We start from the raw sequence: 19,460 nt of genomic DNA on the forward strand, positions 1-19,460 counted from the left end.
ATCCAATGGAAAGGCAGGCTCATAAGGACAGCAGGGTGTGTCTTTATTCCCCTCATTCACTGCATCTGGCACCGTGTGACTCCGGGTCCTTCCTCAAAGTCGGAATGTACCCATGAAAGGGAATCACTCTGGATCAACCAGGACATGGAGGCAGCCAGGACAGTGAAACTAAATGCACTCAGTAGAGAAGACTCCAGAGCTGCTTCACAAAGTGGCAAGAATGATGGGAGAAGTTGGCAATGTGTCTTTACTGTAGTACAGCTTTAAATTTTAAATAGTCACTGTATTTTGTGATCACATTGTGTAGAGCAGAATCAGAGTTACTAACCTAAACGTACTTCCACAAGGAAAACGTGTTATCAACTGGAGTACAATGCTTACATACACTTCCTTTCACCTTTAGTCATAAAAACATCACTCATTTGCAAAGTTACTTAGGTCAGAATCTGTTTCCTCTCCCCTTCAGTGAGGCTGACACATTTCTGATAGTCAGATTGTTTTGTTACCTTATGCATTATTTCCTGGTATTCCCTGACCCTATTTTTTTTTTCTGAGATGTATATTAAGCTTCATTGCATTGTTAACCTTTGTGGGTTTTGATAATTGCATTTTCTCATGTATCTGTCATTGCAGTATCATACAGAATAGTACTGAGCCCTAAAAAAACAAAACAAAACAACAACCCTTCGCTCTCATTTTACTACCTCCTCCCATTTTACTACCTGGTGACCATTGCTCTTTTTACTATCATTATAGTTTGTCTATGATTTTTCAACCCCCCAAATAGTGACACTTTTAGCACACAAATGTAACTCTTCACAACTTGGCTTTGAGGAAGATGTTTTTTTCTCTCAAAAAATATTACAAGTGACGAGCCTCCATGGTCCCTACAGCATCACATGTGTAGATGTTCGAGGTAGCCCGAGCTTTGGTGTCCTTCCCTCTGTCGGCACGTTTTCCATCCATTGGCTAGGAAGGCCTGGACATCGGCACCATGGCACAGTGTTTTCCCAGGGATGGCTGATCTGGCTTCTGTTTTCCAGATGAAAATCTACTGTCACAATTGTTCCGCAAGGCAGGATTTTCCGAAGTCTTCCTGGCACAGACTCTTCAATGAATCATGTCAGGCGTCTGCTCCCTGAGTGGCTGCCTCTGGGGATAACAACTGTACACCACACAAAAAAATTATGGGCTTCACTTTAAATGGTTTGGTACAATTTCCATAGAAAGTGTTTTTGTGTTGTCTTTGAGCATTCTTAACATGCAGAATAATCTTAAGGATCAGAAAGCAAATAAACAGGGCCATGGGAAGATCACAAGCTGGAGCCCAGCCTGGACAACTTAGTGAAATCCTGTCTCAAAATGAAAAATAAAAGGGACTGGGGATAGAGTAAAGGTCTTGAGTTCAATCCCCAGTACCACAAAAGTAAAAACCAAATAGTCTATATTTTGGTATTTGAAAATAATTTGTTCTGGTTTTTCTATTCATTTTAACATCTTTGGCTTCCTACAAAGCCTTACAATATTAATCCCGTTTCATATATTATCAGAAGAATATCTTTTAATTTTTTTTTTTAAAGTTTTAGTCAGGTCTACAGGGTTTAGGCATGGTTTATATACAGCACTCTTTTGGGGTGCAGTTCTATGAATTGTGGGAGATGCTTAGAGCCATGTAACAGAGCCCATAATCAAGATTTAGAACAGCCTCATTACCCTGGAATTTCCCTTGTGCTTTTTGTTGCTAAAACTTTCTTCATCCCAGGTCCTGGCAAGGACCCCAGAGTTCTTGATTCGAGGTTATTTCTATTATGGTCAGAGAACATACACTGTCCTTTTACACTCCTTTTACATAGGTGGATGTTTTGTAGTCTGAAGTGTGGCCAGCGGTGGCTTGAAAAGAATGCGTCCTCTGTCACTATGTAGCCTCTGCATCGAGTCCTTTGACAGAGTTGCTCAAGTTTTCCACATCATTGTTCATTTTCTGAATACTGGTCCTAGTAACTGCTGAGAGAAGAGTTACGTATTTTCCAACTGAAATTGTTTTTCCATCTCTCCTTACCCAGTTCCATCAGATTTCTTCCTGTATTTTGAAACTCTGTTTTTAATCACATTTAGGATTCTTATGTACTCTTGGTCAATTGGTCACTTTAGCCTTTTGTAATGTCCCCCTTTATCTTTGGTAGTATTTCTTGCTCTGAAGTCTAATTTTTTTAGACTTAGTTTTCATTAAAGTTTTTTTTTTTTTTTGAGACAGGGTCTTACTTTGTAGTGCAGGCTGGCCTTGAACTCACTGTATAGCCCAGGATGGCTCTGGACTCACGGCAAAACATCTACCTCAGCCTCATGAGTGCTGGGATCACAGAATGAACTGCCACATCTGGCTTCATTAAGGTTTTAATGGTATTCTCTTCCTGCTTGTTTTCCTTTGACTTATTTATGTCTATATATAAAGTGGATTTCATCTATACAGCATATGTTTGGGTATTGCTTTAAACCAAATCCAGTCTGACATCCCTATCCTTTATTTGAAGAGTTTAAACCATTTACATTTAACATAATTATTGACAGGGCTGGCTTGCCATCTACTTTCTTTCTAATCGCTTCTTTTTAGTTGTTCCTCTATTTACTCTGTGTTCTCAATTCCTCTGTTTCTGCCTACTTTTGGATTATTTTCTATGAATTAATTTATCTCTGCTATTGGCTTAAAATTAAAGTGATTTTTTTAGGCTTTATAATATGTACTTTGATTTATCACAATCTACCTTCAGATGATAGTCTACCACTTCAAATATGCAACATTAGAGCATACTTCCAGTTCCTCCATCTCATTGTGCTACTGTTTGCATACATTTAATCTTATATATGGTATAAACTCCGTAATGCATTGTTTCTATTTCTGCTTTAGATAGAGTTGTCTTCCAGAGCAATTAAAATAAGGACATTTTTGTATGTAGTTTTACTTTTTCTGGCACTCTTAATTTCTTTGTCAGTTATCATATTCCTTTCACCTGAAGAATTTCTTTTAATATTTCTTCCAATATGTCTTCTGGAAAGAGACTTTCTCAATTGTGTTGTCTGTAAGTCAATTTGGCCTTCGACCTTCAAGATGGTTTTGATGGCTGTCGAAATCTTATGGTCCACCCTCTCTACTTCATCATGTCATTGTCTTTTGGGTTGTGTGGTTTCTGATGAAGTATGTGCTGCAATTCTTATTTTTTATTCCTTTGGATCTTCAGTATTTCCATCTATTGACTGTCAAGATTTTTATATTTGGCTTTTAGCAGTTCAACTATGATGTGTCTGAAAGTGTGTGCAGTTGTGTGTATGTGTGTGAGCACATGCATGTGTACTGATTTTTTTGTGCTTCTCTGTTATCCGTAGATCTGTGATTTGATGTATTACTTTTAAACATCCTCAGATGTTGCTTCCACTGTTTCTTTCCCCTTCCCTATCTCTTCTCTTTCCATCACATGTGTGTTAGACCATCTTCGATTGTCACATAGCTTTGGATTCTCTGTTTTTGCCCCTACTCTTTATATCTTTTGGCTTCTGTTTGGGTAATCTCTATTAATGCACCTTCAGGTGTGCTGGTTTTTCTTTATCTGAGGCCAGGATATGGATGAGTTCAGTAAGGGAATCCATCATACTATTTTTCTTTTGTTGCTAGAATTTCCTTTTGACTTTCTACCTCTCCATCTGTTCACGGACATTTCCCAACGTTTCTACCGCCGCTTTACAAAGTCCGTATGGTTCCAACATGGGAGTCACCTCTGAGTTGGTTGGTACAACTGTTAATAATGGTTGTTTTACTTCATTGTGTCTTGTTGGGTCCAGAGTACTGTGTGTGGAAGAAACTGAAGTAAATGGTTAGATTTTTTAGAAGAGGGAATAGTTGTCTTTCTGTTGAGCCACTAGTGAAGGGAGTTGGTTGGTGTAGCCAAGAGCTGATCTGGATTTGGGTTTTGCCCTTGCTTTGGCTGCATCCAGCTGCTCATGTGCTTCAGATTTGCCTTAGTAATGTTTCCGCATTATGTTCTGGGTGAGCTGTGTCCCTGCAGAGCTTTCTGATTCTCTGCGTCATACAGTGCACGTGTGTGAGCCTGTGTGCATAGTCTTTCCAGATCCTGGCCTCTCTCCTGGGAGCTGACTGATTGTGTTTGTTACACTGTGCAAGGCTTATGTTGTGGGCTTTCTGTTGTTATGGTCTAGCTCCAGTCTTAGGGGAGAAATAAATATCTGCATATTATTGAAAATATCATAACCGAAGTAAAAATTGAACCACAGATTTGGAGAAGGTGTTTGCAATACAACAACAACAGCAGCAACAACAAAAGAAAACAAAGCAAAAAGGGGAAAAAAGTCCAACCCACTAACAAAGAATTGATTTATAGAATATGTAAAGAATTTCTTCAGATTTAGAGAATCACTAGGAAAATAAAGGGCAAAAAACTTGAGCAGGCATTCCTCAGATAAGTATTTTTATTTATATACATAGCTGTTGTGTGCCTGGGTCTGGGTCTGGGTGTAGGTATTTTTCAATATTCTTTCTCCCTACCCGCACCGTAGCCTAACTTTGCACTGTAGCTGTGGTTGGATATCGAAGGTTGGTATTGCATTAGATTTTTGGTTGAAGGTGGCATCCTGTTGTCCCCCAGGGTTTAGAGAATGTTGTTTTCTTTTCCTCAAGCAAAATGTATGAGAAAGAGAGAGAGAGAGAGAGAGAGAGAGAGAGAGAGAGAGAGAGAGAGAGAAACTTTACTTTCCCCCTTCTAAATGCTTAGTTTTTTTTTATAAAGGAATATTTTCATTTCTTCAAAACATACTATTGCATTTCTATTTCTGTATTATAGTTATCATTGTTGGGTGTTATTTTTGCAGCTAAGAACGGTGCCTGCTGGAAACAGGCGTATAAGAATTTTGCCTGGATTTCACCTCATTTTGTTAGGACACATTCGTAGAAGAACTACTAAAATATATGAACATTTAAAAACTCTTGACATATAATACCAATTACCTTCCTGAAATTTTGGTCCTATTTGTATTTTTATGACTAATGTTTGAATTTTCCAGTTTTCCTGTCTCTTATCAGCCTGAATATGAACATTGAAAAATATTTACCAAATGTACAAATGACACATTTTTGCCCATTGTATGACTTCCTTTCATGAACTGGTTGGGTTGAACACTTTTCACACTTTTATTAGCTTGTGGTGTCTATGGAAATCTAGGTGCTTTTCCTCATTCTTTTATGAAATATTTTATATTAAAATGTGTCTACCTTTATCATATGGTTGCAATTATTTCCCTCATCTTTTTGTTTCCTTTAAAATGCTTGTGTTTTTTAAAAATAGACAAAAGATTTAAATTGATACAGAAACATCTGTCAATTTTTTCACTTGAGGTATTGTTTATTGTTTCTAAGCCCTGTTTCTTGACCAAAATAGATGCTTTCATTTATACTCTTTTAAAGAATGGTTTGAGCTTTCATGCAACTCTTTAATTCATCTGGAATGTATTTATGCATACACTGACAGATAAGATGTAGAGCTGAATTTTTTTTTTCCTCAATCCTAACCAGTTATGCTAGCAATTGTTTTTAAAAGACTGGAAGCAAGAGCCATTGATGATTGCTTTACTGTGAGACATAAATTGGAGACTCTCATTTGTACAGGCTTGGCTACAGTGTGGCTGACTTGATCGTAATTCTTATCAACTTACAATAATAAGAGATCTTAACTGTAATTGATGGAGACCTTCAAGTCCTTTCATTGCGCCTTCCCCTCTGACACAATTCTCCGGGGTTCGGTGGCTTTGATTGGCCAGGGTGTAGTTTGGGATCTGACTATGGGGGATTAGGCTTGGGTGTGCACTCCCTTTGTGTCTGATGGGCTCTGCCTGCCTGTTGCATTCACTTCTTTGGATATTTAAATTATGTCTTTTAAGACCATTCCTACCCCTTGCTGCTCCGATTCACTCCCAGTCCTATGTCAAAAACCCCACTATATTGTACCCAGCACCTGATTGCATGGGCAGGAGAGGAGAATATGATTAGAAATTACCCTGTGGAAAATTCTGCTCACGGTGAGGTATAGAAAATCGAACGTGTAGAATTGGGTTCTTGTCCTTGCCTCATCAAACTGAGAATTTCTTTCCTGCCTGGGACACACCAGATGAGGCAGTGTATTTTATTACAAACGTGTCATATCTGTTTTTATTTATTTTTTGATGAGAATTGCACAAAGCAGACTTCACCAGGGCTTATTTTTCCCACTGCTGCTAAGCCTGGAGAAAGTGGGGCTTGTGGTGGTGACTTCATGGCTGGCGATGACCTGGCCCGCGTCTCCTTCAGTTCAGGTTTCTCCTAGGATTTAATAGTTTTTGCTGCGTCAGCCGTGACGGCTGTGCTCATGCTTGGAACTAGAAGGGGTTGCTGCTAGCTTCACATTCTGTGTTTCCATTTGCTTATTTTGGTTAAATTATCTAGTGGCTTATATTTTTTCAGAGCAGTAGGTCTTAGACTTATGTGTTAGACTTTGCATGGCTTACGTCTACAATGCATGAGTTTTTCCTTTCTTATTTTGCGCTGAATCTATTCTCTCTGCTTTACATGTTTTTATTGTTGTCTAACTTCACATCATCCCCCGCTTTATCCTCTCCAGTTCCATCACGGACAAGTTTGAGACTGGAATTGTCCAGAGAGGCTGCAGAACGGTGCGGCAGGTGCTAGGGTGACTCCGGGCCGAGGTGCTGGGTGTCAGAGGCTGGTGCTGTCACTTCCTGCTAGGGTGCGCTTGTGGGAAAGTGGGAAAGTGCTGACCTCTTTGGGCTTCTGCTTTCCTGTCTGTGGGAATGAGTAGTGCCCTCTCCTGGGACTTTCATGAGGATGAAACAAAACATAATGTTTTTTAAGCCCTATAGAATTAGTGAGTAGGATGTCAGCATTTGTGAAATATATTGATTTTTTAGTGGTTGCTTGCCTGCCATTGAATCCATGCATACTCTTTATTCAGGAGACTCTCTACTGCTGAGTACATGGTTCTCATCTTTAATCTATGATCACTGTAGTTACAGTGGCCTCAATTTCCTTATACAGATGTATGTGTATTGCAGAAATGAGAATAGGTAAACAGGATTAATTCACAGGTGGAGAATTGCTGGGTGTAAGGAGGCATCCACATAACATTTGATACCAACAGTCCCTTGCCCATTGTGTTGGTTATGTTTCCGTTACTACAAAAAATATCTGAAATACATTAACTTTAAAGAGAAAAGAAGTTCATCTTGGCTCACAATTTTGGCACTGTCAGCCATGACGGAGTGGTGTTGCTGCTTTGGGGCCGGTGGCAGTGGAGTCATCATGGTGGAGAGCACGGGGCAAAGCCAAGCTACTCACTCTTGGTGGTTGGGAGCAAAAGGAGGCAGAGGACGAGGCTGAAGTCCTCCTACTTTCCTCAAGGGCAGCCCCCAAGTGACTGGAAGACCTCCCACTGAGCCACACATGCCCAGTAGCACCACTGCTCGGGGACCAAGCCTTTGGCACATGGTGGAGAACTCTTTACCTTGACAGCATTCTGAATCCAAACCCCTGTACCCACAAAATGCCCTTCTCAGGATACCAGTGGGTCTCACGGGTGTGCCTGACTGAACGACTTGGTCTTGAATTATGTAATGGGATGGAAGGTGGATCTTAAGGTAATTCACTTCCAGAAGCTAAATTAGTCATAACAGTAGCACATTCATGGAGTAGAGACCATGTTAAGCAGTTTACATATATTGTGACTAAACTCCACCATCCCCACAAGAGAGGGGGATGGTCTGTGTTGGAATCCCAGCACTGCAATTTGTAACCAACGTTGCCACGAACAGTATGTCTGGGTTCTGATGTCCTCGTAATATGGAAATAGTATCTCCTCTGTAGAGTTGTGGGGATAGATAAAACAGGCCAGGTGAAAGTGCCCGGTGAAGTGTTCCATGTAAGCATGCTGTTGTTCAGGGGTACTGATTTCCTAGCTATGCAGGTGTGGGCTGGGGAACAGGCAGAAGACAGGAGCTATTCTAAAGCATGCTGCTGGGGTGTGCCTGGAATAAACAGAAGCAGGTGCATTCAGGGATGTAGGTAGGAAAGGAAGCTCGGTGGAGGGGCCATTCTTCAATTAACACCCAGTCTCATGGCTTTTCTGGGGTCCCAGGGGGGAACCTACCAATTTATTCCAGAGAATAGCTTTATAGTTCTTAAAAAACAGATGGAAATAAAAAAAGTATTAATGCAAACATGAGGGCAGAGGTTTCTAAATGGCCATGGAGCAAGACCGTTAGCTAAATTACTTTCCATCTCTTCTTTTAGGAAGGCCATATGCTCGCATTTCCAGGAGCTGCTTTGTGCCCCTTCTTTTTGGATTTTATTGCATACCTGCCATGTGGCCACTGGACTGTGCCCCAGAGGGGTCTGATGGTATCACACTTCTTGGCCATAACTCTGAAATGGTCAGGACAGGGAATGTTACCTTGAAGGCTGCGGCTTTCCTTTTCACTGAAGCACAAGGCTTTCACTAACATTCCGGATAGCTTTGAGATTTGTGGCAAGGGAATCTTGAAACCTCTGTGTTTCCTTGGCTCGAGCTCCGTCACGAAGTTCGGGTGTTGGGGAGTAAAGGCTCAGCTGAGACCCAGTGACGCTGGGGGGCGGGTCACACATCCATCTTGCCATCTTCTTGTCCTTTAATGGAATACAAGTCCTAGGGAGGAGAGGATGCCTGTTAATGTCACCTCCAGTGTCATTTCTTGTGAAACTGATGCCCTGAAAGTTGGGGTCATGTATCCCATTGCTGAGGAGAGCAGGAAATAAAGGGCCTCGTTTCACCGCTCCTGCCAGTACTTTGACCTGCTGCAGCTTCAGAAGGGCGCCAGACCCTGTGTGAGACCACGGGGAAAAGCCCTTATTGCTACTTTCCCACACTCACCTTAGCTGCAATTCTACCTCATAGGACATGAAGGTGAGAAAGCTGGGGAACGTACCTGTCTCTCAGCTGGAGCTACTTGGAGCACTTCTGGTTTTCGCTGATAAGAAATCCCGAATACTCGATCTTTTCTTTCTCCGTCTTTCTTGAAAGGGACAGAACAAAGGAGCACTGGAGTGACAATGACAATAATGGTGACAATAAGTACACTTTTTTGCATGTTGAATCTTTTTCTTCTTTATTACAATAGTTGTCATCACAGACAGTTGCCCTGGACATCTGGGTGTAGTTGAAAGAATATCCAGTATTCCTGTAGCCCTACAGAGGCCAAGAGAAGGGCATGGGCAGCGCTCCAGAATCACACTGTGCACCCCCATTGGAGTTAACCACTCTTGGGACAAGACCCCTAATGTCCTTTAGTTTTACAACACAATAACACATCAATGTGAAAACCTACCTGGTTTTTTTTCCACCCCCTTGGTCTTAGGGATTGGACCCAGGGTCTTCACACATCCTACATCCTCAGCCCTTTTTTCACTTTTTCATTTTGTGACAGGTTCTCAGCAAGTCGCTATGTTCTCCAGGCTAGGTTTGAACTTGTGATCCTCCTGCCTTGGTCTCCGAGAGTGCTTGGATTTTAGGCATGTCCCTCCAGACCTGTCTTATTGTTTTTATTCTATTAAAACATTTCCTTGTTTTCTTCCTGTTTTACCAAGTGTTTTGATGTTTGATTCGGCCTAATGCAGTTGTGGAACCTAACAGTATGTTGCCACTTTTTTACCTTTGCCTGTCCAGCATTATGAATGATCTTCTTTAATTTCCCAGTGTTAAGCAGTCCTAGAATATACCGCAAATATACCCTACTTGGCCAAAGGACTTGTTCTTTTTCTTGCTACTGGATTTTATTTTCATTAATCATCATGAAGCTGAACAATAGCCCAGATATAGACCATTAAAGGAATAAAAGCCAAATGGAAAATGGAGACATTAAAATGTTTACTTTGTATGTGTTTGTGTTCCTGGAGCTCTTTGGGCAAAGGGTTTATATCATTTATGGATGAAAAATTCTTATGAATCAACGCTGACAGGAAAGCAGATTAGTAGAAAATCGAGGTAAGAATGAGACCGGGCAATTCACAAAAGAATCGGTAAACATAAAAGTGTCCAGGTATTAGTCACCAAAAAAATGTGCATTACAATAGATAGTTTTATCGATTATACTGTGAAATGTTACCAAACAAGTCTACGTCCCTGTTACCATCTCAGTTACTTTTCTCTTGTTGCTGAGACAAAATTCCCAACACTCAAAGTTAAAGAGGGAAAGGCATATTTAGCTCACAGTTTGTAGAGGTTTCAGGCTGTACTTGTTTGGCTGCAAGGTAGGTGGCACGGCAGAGGAGTGTTGCAGATGAGAAACAGTTCAAGGTACCCACAAGGTAGCAAAAGCAACACAGGTCCAAAAGAGCATCTTTTTGCCCCTTTCTGTCCTGGAGTCCAACAGCCAATGTAGCCCTCCTTCCCAGCAGAAACCTCCCCAGCTTGGTCTTTACCTGCAATTTTTCTATCAACCTTCTGGTCTTCTGAGCTCTGACCAGAATCTCCTATCAACCACAGCCTAAGGTGTCTCAGCTCTACTTTTTTTAGCCGACATCTCTGATATTTCTTAACTCTTCCCTTCTTACAAGCCAGCTCCAAAGTCTCCTAAACCACACGATCAGGTACAGTCACAATAATGACCCTACTTCTCTGGTACCAAATTCCCTCTCAGCCATTTTTCTCTCTTGTTGCAGAGACACAATACCCAATACCCAAAGTTAAAGGGAAAAAGGGTTATTAAGCTCACAGTCTGTAGAGGTCTCGGTCATAGCTGGCTGGCTCCAAGGCAGGGTGGCACATGGCAGAGGGGCGTCAAAGAGGGGAAACAACTCACTGCACACAGAAGACAGCAAAAGCAACACAGAGCCTTAACAGTGTCTTTCTGCCTCTTTTATCTTATCCAGGCTTCTTAGGGCTGGCAGCTCTCACACCCTTAGTCCTATACCCTTGAGCCTAGCACTGCACCGTGAATCACCTCCAGGGTCACACGCTCTACCTCTAGCCACCTCTGAAAAAGCCCCACCTGAGACCTCTTGAGGCTTTGGGGGGACAGCTAGGCATAAGCCATAACACTAAGTGTGATGAGATGGACTTTCTCAACCCTGATATTGGGAATGTAAACAGATACACCTCTTCCAAATGCAGATCTGTATCAAAAGCCTTAGTACATGTTCCCTTAGAAGGATATATATATATATATATTTTTTTTTTTTCAGAAATGTATCGCAGTGAGGTATATTAGTTTGTTGGGAGTGCTGTAACGATGTATCCTAAGTAAGCTAGCTTAAACAATAGCAATTTACTGGCTCATAGTTCTGTGGGCTGGAAGTCTAAGATGAAGGTGTAGATGGGGTTGGTTCCTCGTAATTATCAGGCTTCTGAGGGACAACTTGCTCCAGGTCTCTCTTCCAATGCTAGTAGTTGCTGGTGATGTTTGGCATTCTGCTGCTTTCAGAAGCACCACACAAGCTCAGCCTTTACCTGCATATGGACTTTGTCCTGTGAGCATGGCTCTTTCTAAATTTCCTTTTTCAGTAAGAACACCGGTCATACTGGATTAGGACCCAACTTGTCCCAGCACAAACCTGTCTTAATCAATTTTCTTGGCACCTACCCTGTTTTCAGATTAGGCCATATTCTGAGGCAGTAGGAGTTAGGAGTTGAAAGTGTGTGTGTGTGTGTGTGTGTGTGTGTGTGTGTGTGTGTGTGTCTGTATGATTCAACGTGTTAAAGATGTGAACTAACCTTTGGTCAGAAGAGGCACTTCTCACCACCTCCTATCTGTCCAAGTCCCTGTCCTTCTCGCTTGGATTCTGCAAAAGCCTCCCTGTCTCCCTGCTTCTCACTGCCTTCTTATTGTCTGTTCTGTAAGATCAGCCAGGGCTACTTGGGAAGAGCACAGCTCAGGTGGTTCCTTCTGCTCAGAACTCAGAGAGGAATCCCCAGTGCTGGGTGTGTCCATGTCCCCAAGTCTCCTTGCTGCGGTTTGAACACCACCGCTCTTCCCCAGGTATTGGCTTGGCTTCTCTTTCACTCACCTACTTCTCTGCCCCATCTGGTCACCCCAAGAACATGTTGCTCTGCTCTAGGTTTCCATATAGCCCTTGTCACCGTCCAGCATATTACAGATTTATTCATTTGCTTATGGTCCTTTGTCCCTGCCTCCAAAAAGGACAGAGAGTTTCCTTTTCCTTGTTCTGTGTTGCTTTGAGCAGTGGTTGGCATGGGGCAGACACATTCTTTGTTCAGTGAAAGAATAGATACATTTATCTATTAATACATTTATCTATCTAATGTTTCTATGATACATTATCTATAGAGCTGGGGCCAGAGGCACAGGCTTGTAATGTCAGCATTCTGTGAGGCTGAGGAAGAAGACTGCAAGTTTAAACCCAGGCTGGGCAACTTACCAACTTAGTGCGATCTTGTCTCAAAATTAAAAAAAAAAAAAATGGTGTGGAGATGCAGCTCAGTGCGAAGGCCCAGGATTCAATCTCGGTACTCCCCAAACAAAACTAAACATGAATGATTTTTTTTATTGTCATACTAATTATTAAAGTACAAATAGGCTATTTGCTCAGCAAAAGAGGGAGCATGATTAAATATATTATGATGGTTTCTAAAATAGAATAACAAGTCTCAAATACATATGACATAAAAATATTCATGAAACATCCAAGTAGCAGGTGCAGCTTATTAAATGGTATGCTTTGAACAATCTGATTTTGGAACACGTGTGGAACATGTGTGTGCCATGCAATCTAAACATGTACACAACACATTGATAGGGCAGCTCTCTGTTATCTTTGGGAGATCCATTCAAGGGCCGTGAGGGATGCCTGAAATCACAGATAGCACCGAACCCCAGAACTTCTGGCCTGTCCCATTTTACCTAAGCACGTTCTACAGTATGAGGTACAGAGGAAAAACTGGCCGACATTTCCTGTTTCCTGCTTCACAATTTCACAGATAGAAGATTTGTTGTTGTAGACCTCGACAACAGGAAAATACTTATTAGTCAAGATCTTTTTCGGTGAAAGAAAACACTATGTGCTAATCCTTGGCATATCCACATTGCCAGCATCAAGCTACTCGTGCAGTTTGGGGCATTATTAGCTGAATAAAGGGTATGTGAACACACATGCTACTACACCGGTCTGATAACCGGGACAGCAACTCAGTGACAAAGTGGTGGGTTGAGTGCAGAGCAAGGATCTCTGGACAAAGGGAAGAGGACAGGGAGACAGGGAGAGATTTCATCACGCTACTTTCAACAGCTTATGATTTAAAACCCAAAGATGGTTTATTTATGGGATTTTCCCTTTAGTACTTTTGGGCAATGGTTGAACAGAGGTAATTTAAACTGTGGAAAGGGAAACTGTGGACAGGCAGGATTACTCTAGTTTTCCCCCAGGATGAGATTCTAGAAGACTCAGCATGTTTTTGCCCACTTCTCTTTTCTCACATCTGGTGACTTGTGCACATTTAGGAAGTTATACATGAAGAGTGTAGAAAATATGTTACCTTTTTTAAAGAGCTTTCTCACATGAACCACTGACATCAAAGCTAAGTCAGTCTGGAAGTAGAACTCTAAAGTTATCCCGAAGCCCATCCCAACATGATGCAAATAAATCAGCTAGTAACAAGGACAGCCACTGCACTGAGCATTACTGAAAGGCTGCTAAATCCTGTGCTGATTCCCATCAGTTTCTGTGCGGGCATCAGTATAGCCTGTCAGTCAGGGCCCCTGGGAGATAGAAATAGTGGTGCTGGTGACGTCAGTCTGAGCTCGTGCCTTAGTAGGGAGCCTCCAGAGATAGAGCCAATATGCTATCTACCTAGATACCTGCATGTCTAGGTAGAGGAGAAGAGGACTACTAGGGGAATTGGGTCATGTGATTATGCAGGCCTTCTGTAAGGTGGAGGCCTGGGGATGGTGGTGGTACAGCCCAGTCCAAATCCAATACGCTCAGAACCAGAGAGCCAATATTGTAATTCTCAGTCTAAGGTCAACAACCTGAGAACTGGAGAATTTGGTGTAAGTCTGAGTGCTGGAGAGACTGGAGTGCTGATGTCCAAGCACAGGAGGAGGCCGGTGTCTTAGTTACTTTTCTCTCATTGCTGCGACAAAATACCCAACCTAAAGTGAAAGGAGGAAAGGTTTGTTTACCTCAGTTCCTAGAGGTTTCAGTCCATATTGGCTGGCTCCAAGGCAGGGTGGCACAGGGCAGAGGGGCAACAGTTCATGGCAGTGGAAGGCAGCAAAGGCACTGAGAGACCTTAACAGCATCCTTCCACCCCTTTTATCCTATCCAGACTACTCAGAGCAAGTATCACTTACACCTTTAATCCTGGCTTCCTTGAGCCTAGCACTGCACCATGAATCAATGCCAGAGTCACACACTCTGGATCCAGCCACCTCTGAAAAGCTCTACCTCATTCTCATGGGTCTTTGGGAGACATCCAAACACTACCAGAAAAGAAAGCAGAAGGTTTTTCTCTAGCTCATCCCCAGAAGATTGGAGGGTGCTTACCCACACTGAGGGTGGATCTCCCTGCTCAGCCCCTTACCCACAAGCCATCGCCTCTTGAAGCACTCGCCCTCCCAGGAAAGGCCAGAATTGCCCTGCCCCAGATCTGAGCATTCCTTCATCTCATCATGCAGATGCCTCAAATTAACCACCACAGGTGGCCCAGGTAGCAGTGTTTTTAAAAAGCCTCCCAGTGAGTGCAACATTCAGTTCAGGCTGAGAATCACGGCATTAACCTGGGCTACATCTCACACTATCGAATGCAAGTGCCCCTTTCCTTTCATTGATGAGATTAAGTGTCTTGCCTAGTGCGTGTTGAAAGCCATCACATCACAGGTTAACTGCTTTAAGGCTGGGCCTCTGGAGATCTTTATGGGCTGGCAACTGTATACAGTGCCACATGGCTACCTTTAATCTGATCCGTTCTAGCAGTTCACGGAAATATGGGTAAATAAAAAGACGTTCTGTACTTAAAAGTACTTTTTAACTCTCGAGGAACTACTTCAATGTGAGAAATTATTGTTTTCAGTCTTATGTCCCATTTGTAATCTTCCTCTCTTACTCAGGGGAATCTGGTTTAAACATCGTGTACAATGCTTCATTTTCTTAAAAACATAAAGCAAGTCTTCAGTTCTACATTTTTTCCCAGGTTACTTTTACTAACCATCTAAATTTGAAATGAGAATGCACTTGTTGGAAAGCTTGGGAAAGGAGTCCAGTGAGTAAATAACTTGGAAAAAAAAAAAGGAATTCAAATCCCAGAATTTGAAACCAGTGAGGCATTTCTAATTTTATCCCAAAGGTTCAGTTTTCCCATGGGTGCATCTAGAATCTGTTCTGTAGTTTTTGTTGATGTTCATTAAATGTGCTTTGAATACCAAGTCTCTCTGTGTGAGAGACCCAGGGACACTTGTAAGACACTGTGTCTGTCAATCCCACCACACGACCCAATTACACAATCCAGTCAGGGAGGCTGATGGGCAATGCAGCAGTTACAGTCACCACAGTGCATGACCCAAAGTAGCAAAGGATGGGAAGGGACAAGAGCCACCTGAGAAAGGTGCTCAAAACAGGAAGTGGTGGAGATGGACCCTTCCGGGCTGAATAAGGGAGCTCACTAAGCAAAGAAGAAACACAATGGGAGGGTGAGAGACAAGCCAACACTTAAAAGTCCGGAGGAGAGAGGAAACAACAAGTGATGGAAGAATGACAGGAGCTGGGCCTGTTGCATCAGGTTGAAAGGCATCAGGAAGGAGAGATGAAGTGTATCGGTCAGCCGTCTTGGCCAGAGAGGCTGAAGGGAGGGTGTACTGTGGGTTGGAACTGAGTATGTTGAGCCAGCCTGGCAAATAGTTTTCCCAATGAGTGGCCCATGCAATGATCTTATTTTGAATTTAAGATGAGCTGGTGATGAGTTGTGATACTAATGCTACTACATCTGTCTTTGATCAGTCTTCACTATTTTCCCCCATAATTTTTTCCCTGAAGTGAGGGAAGTTAATATTCTAAATAGATCAGTCTCTTCTGTTATCATTTAAGATCCAAGCATAGAAAACAGCCAAAAGTAACAGGAATGGGACAGCAAGCAGTACATGAGCTACTATTGGCTGGTAGCATGCCCACTCCAAGTTGGGTGTGCTACCCAGCTGATCTGAGTTTTTACATTGTCCAGGGGCTAGGGATTCCTCACCCATTTAAAAAAATTATAGTAGTCCATGTGTGCAGTAAAAGTTTACATTCCCTGTGTGGAGGTGGTGCATGTACCCAGCACATCTTCATTCCTTTCTTCATCCCCTCTCTCCCCCTCCCTCCGTCTCTTGATCACTTTCCCCTTTAAGAAAGATCTATCTCCCTACTTCCTGCTACCTATCCCTTATTTTGCTCTTTGTTTCTTGTGTAAGAGAAATCATGCAATATTTAAGCTTGTACATCTGATTTAAATCACTTAGCATTATGGTCTCAAGGAGGATCCATTTCCCTACAAACAACTCAAATCTACCCTTTTTATGGCAGAGTAGTACTCCATTGTGTGTAAACACCACATTTTATTTATCCATCCATTGATGGACATATAGGCTGCTTCCAAAATTTAGCTATTGTGAATTGTGTTGCTATAAACATGGATGTGCAGGTATTGCTGTAATTTGATGTCTTTACCTCTTTTGGGAAAACACCTGAAGAGGAACAGCTGGGTCCAGTGGGATTTCTAGTTTTAATTTTTTGAGGAGTTTCCGTACTGACTCCCACAGTGATTGTATTAACTTACATTCCCCCCGACAGTGTAGAAGGATTCCTTTTTTCCCCACAGCTGCCCCAACATTTGTTGTTATTTAATTTCTTGTTGATAGCCATTCTTTTTCAGGTAAGATGGAAATTCAATGTTGTTTTAATGGCCAGCAATGTCAAGCATTTCCTCATGTATTACTAGCCATTTGCACTTTTTCTGAGAAGTGTCTAGTCATCTCTTTGCCCAGTTTTTGATTGAGTCAAAATAAAAGTATTTTGGGAGGGCCTGGTTTTTCAAGTTCTCTATATATTCTGGATATTAGTCTTGTGTATGAGAAATAGCTGGAATTTTTTTCCCTCCTTTCTGTAGGTTGTCTCTTTTCTCAGTTGGTCATTTATTTTTGTGGTTTTTCTGTTTCTGTGACCAGATGTCATGAAGAGACCTGGAAAAGATCTGATCTTATAATTAAGGGTGTGACCAGGACACCAAGGGGTGATCTAAATAGCAATATATCCGAATCAGGACAATTCCTACAATGTTCATCAATTTTGATGACCAAGGATATTCTTGGGAATGGCATTATCTATGCAATCAGAGAAAATAATGGTAAAAAGTTGTAAAACTTCTCATTACAATTTTGAAGGTGGAGTTGAGGGAAAATAAATTTTTTTCAAGGATGGTTTTGATTTGTATCTCATCTGCTGATTTTTCCCATGTCAGTCACAGGAGAAAAAAAGAAAAAAGATCTTGAATTGGAATCTATAATCTGTTCCTTTAAAGAACACACTTAAGCTCCAATCCTAAGTGGTCTAAGCGCACAGCATCACAGGACTTGATAAATAATTGATATAAATTAATGGCCAATGAAAGAAACATATTCACACTGATCTGTAATTACTGGAAGCAACTTCATATATTTTTCATAAAAGTGTCATTTCATTGCTGCTTTTTTCCCTAAAATTCAGTATATTTAGAATTTAAATTGCCCCAATAATTGCTTTTAACTGCTTTCAGTGGCAGAGCTTCTCTGTCGACCGCAAGTGGCTGAGAAGCCTGGGCTTTGGGGCTCCTTTCTCGTCTTCTGGTTCTGCTCAGCCTCTGGCCAGGATGGTGACACTGATGAAGGCAATGGTGATGAGCGGGAAGACCCACGGGAACACTCAGTGGCCTGCCTGTCACTCTGAGCAGGCTCCCAAGGAGCCTCAGGGTCCGAAGCCCACAGGATCTACTCTGGGTTGGCACCAGAGCAAGTTTATGGCCCAAGGGACAGTGCTTCCAACTGGGAACAGTCCAGATAGATGACTCCATGATGCAATGAGCCCTGCAGGTGGGGACTGAGATCTCAGCTCATCATATTCTGAGTTAAGGGCACCAAGACAGTCACTCAGACACTGATCACCAGCAATACCCACAGCAGCAGCAGATACTGCCTGGTTCCCATCAGGAAACTGGATTTAGTCATTAGGAACATGGTTTCTGGAGCATTCAACCAACTGTGGCTCACTCTTTGGTTCTGACGCTTGCTAGCAAGCCAAACTTGGGCAACCCAAGTCTCCATTTCCTCGTCTGTGAAGTAGCATAATGATACCTACTCCATAGGTGATTCACAGAACGAAGTGAACTAAAGTTGAAAACTTTTGGTGAAACTACTAGCAGCATTTGAAAGTTAATCAGGATAACCTAAATTGGTAATAAGAGAAAAGATCTTTCTCTAATATTTGTGTTCTTTGGTTTGTACATATCCTATGGGGAGAGTGAAAATGAGCAAAAACTCCCTGGAAAGCTTAGCAAATCAGCAAAAGACAATACAAACTTTAAAAACCACACTTACCTATGAAGGACTAGTTTTATTTTATTTTATTTGATCGAACTCGGGTCCTTGCGTTTGCAAGGCAGGCCACTGAACCACTGAGCTAAATGCCCAGCTGGACTAGTTTTAGAATATGCAACTTACAAGCTTTAAAACTTATAAGCTTTGTTAAACTTCATGCATTAGTTTTCCATCACTGTGACAAAACACCTGAGATAAGCAACCAATGCAAAGGAAAGGTTTATTGTGTTTTATTGCTTCAGAGATGTCAGTCTGTGGTCACTTGTCCCTGTTGCTTTGAACACAGCACAACGTGGCTGGGACTTGTGGCAGTAGAGATTGGTTCAACTGCTGGAGGCCAAGAAGGAAAATGAGAGTGAAAGCGAGAGAATGAAAGTGAGAGAGCTGCTCCCGACCCAGCCGCCATCACTCAAGCACCTGGAGGTAGGCCAGGCCTGATCCACCACGGGAAGGAGAACCACGCCTGCTCCTGACCCAGCAACATCACTCAAGCGCCGGGCAGGTAGCCATGCGGGCGCCCCTGAACCCCCATAGTCCCCCTCCGCACTCTCAGACCTCCTGACTGTGCCAGTCTTTGGACCCACTCTGCAAAGACAGACGTGGTCATCAAGGGTATTTTTCTGAGTTCCCAACTTTGAACATCTTTAAAGAAAGGGCGTGGGAAACCCCTAATAGAACATTGCGGAGTTCAACCATTCAGAAGGGTGGGGAACTCAATCTGGGCCTTGCAGCCCGAGGTCAGTCAGTGTCATGGGGTTCAGCAATCAGCTAACTGAGATCAGGGGTCTTGCATCCTCGCTCTGTCTGAGCCATATTAA

The 19,460-nt window shown here is 42.3% G+C and overlaps 1 long non-coding RNA gene across 1 annotated transcript in view; it reads right to left on the reverse strand.

The window, feature by feature from the left end:
* Positions 1-940: 940 nt before the first annotated feature.
* The window catches only part of LOC104863596, a 24,058-nt gene continuing 5,538 nt past the window's right edge, over positions 941-19,460 (reverse strand). The window contains exons 2-4 of the long non-coding RNA XR_780614.1: positions 9,016-9,102; positions 8,505-8,735; positions 941-1,165 (exon numbers count right to left, since the gene is read on the reverse strand). This is a non-coding gene — a long non-coding RNA (uncharacterized LOC104863596). The remainder of the gene's footprint in view (positions 1,166-8,504; positions 8,736-9,015; positions 9,103-19,460) is intronic.

Source organism: Fukomys damarensis, unplaced genomic scaffold (assembly GCF_012274545.1).
Source record: "Fukomys damarensis isolate Sample0158 unplaced genomic scaffold, DMR_v1.0_HiC HiC_scaffold_16, whole genome shotgun sequence".
NCBI lineage: Eukaryota > Metazoa > Chordata > Mammalia > Rodentia > Bathyergidae > Fukomys > Fukomys damarensis.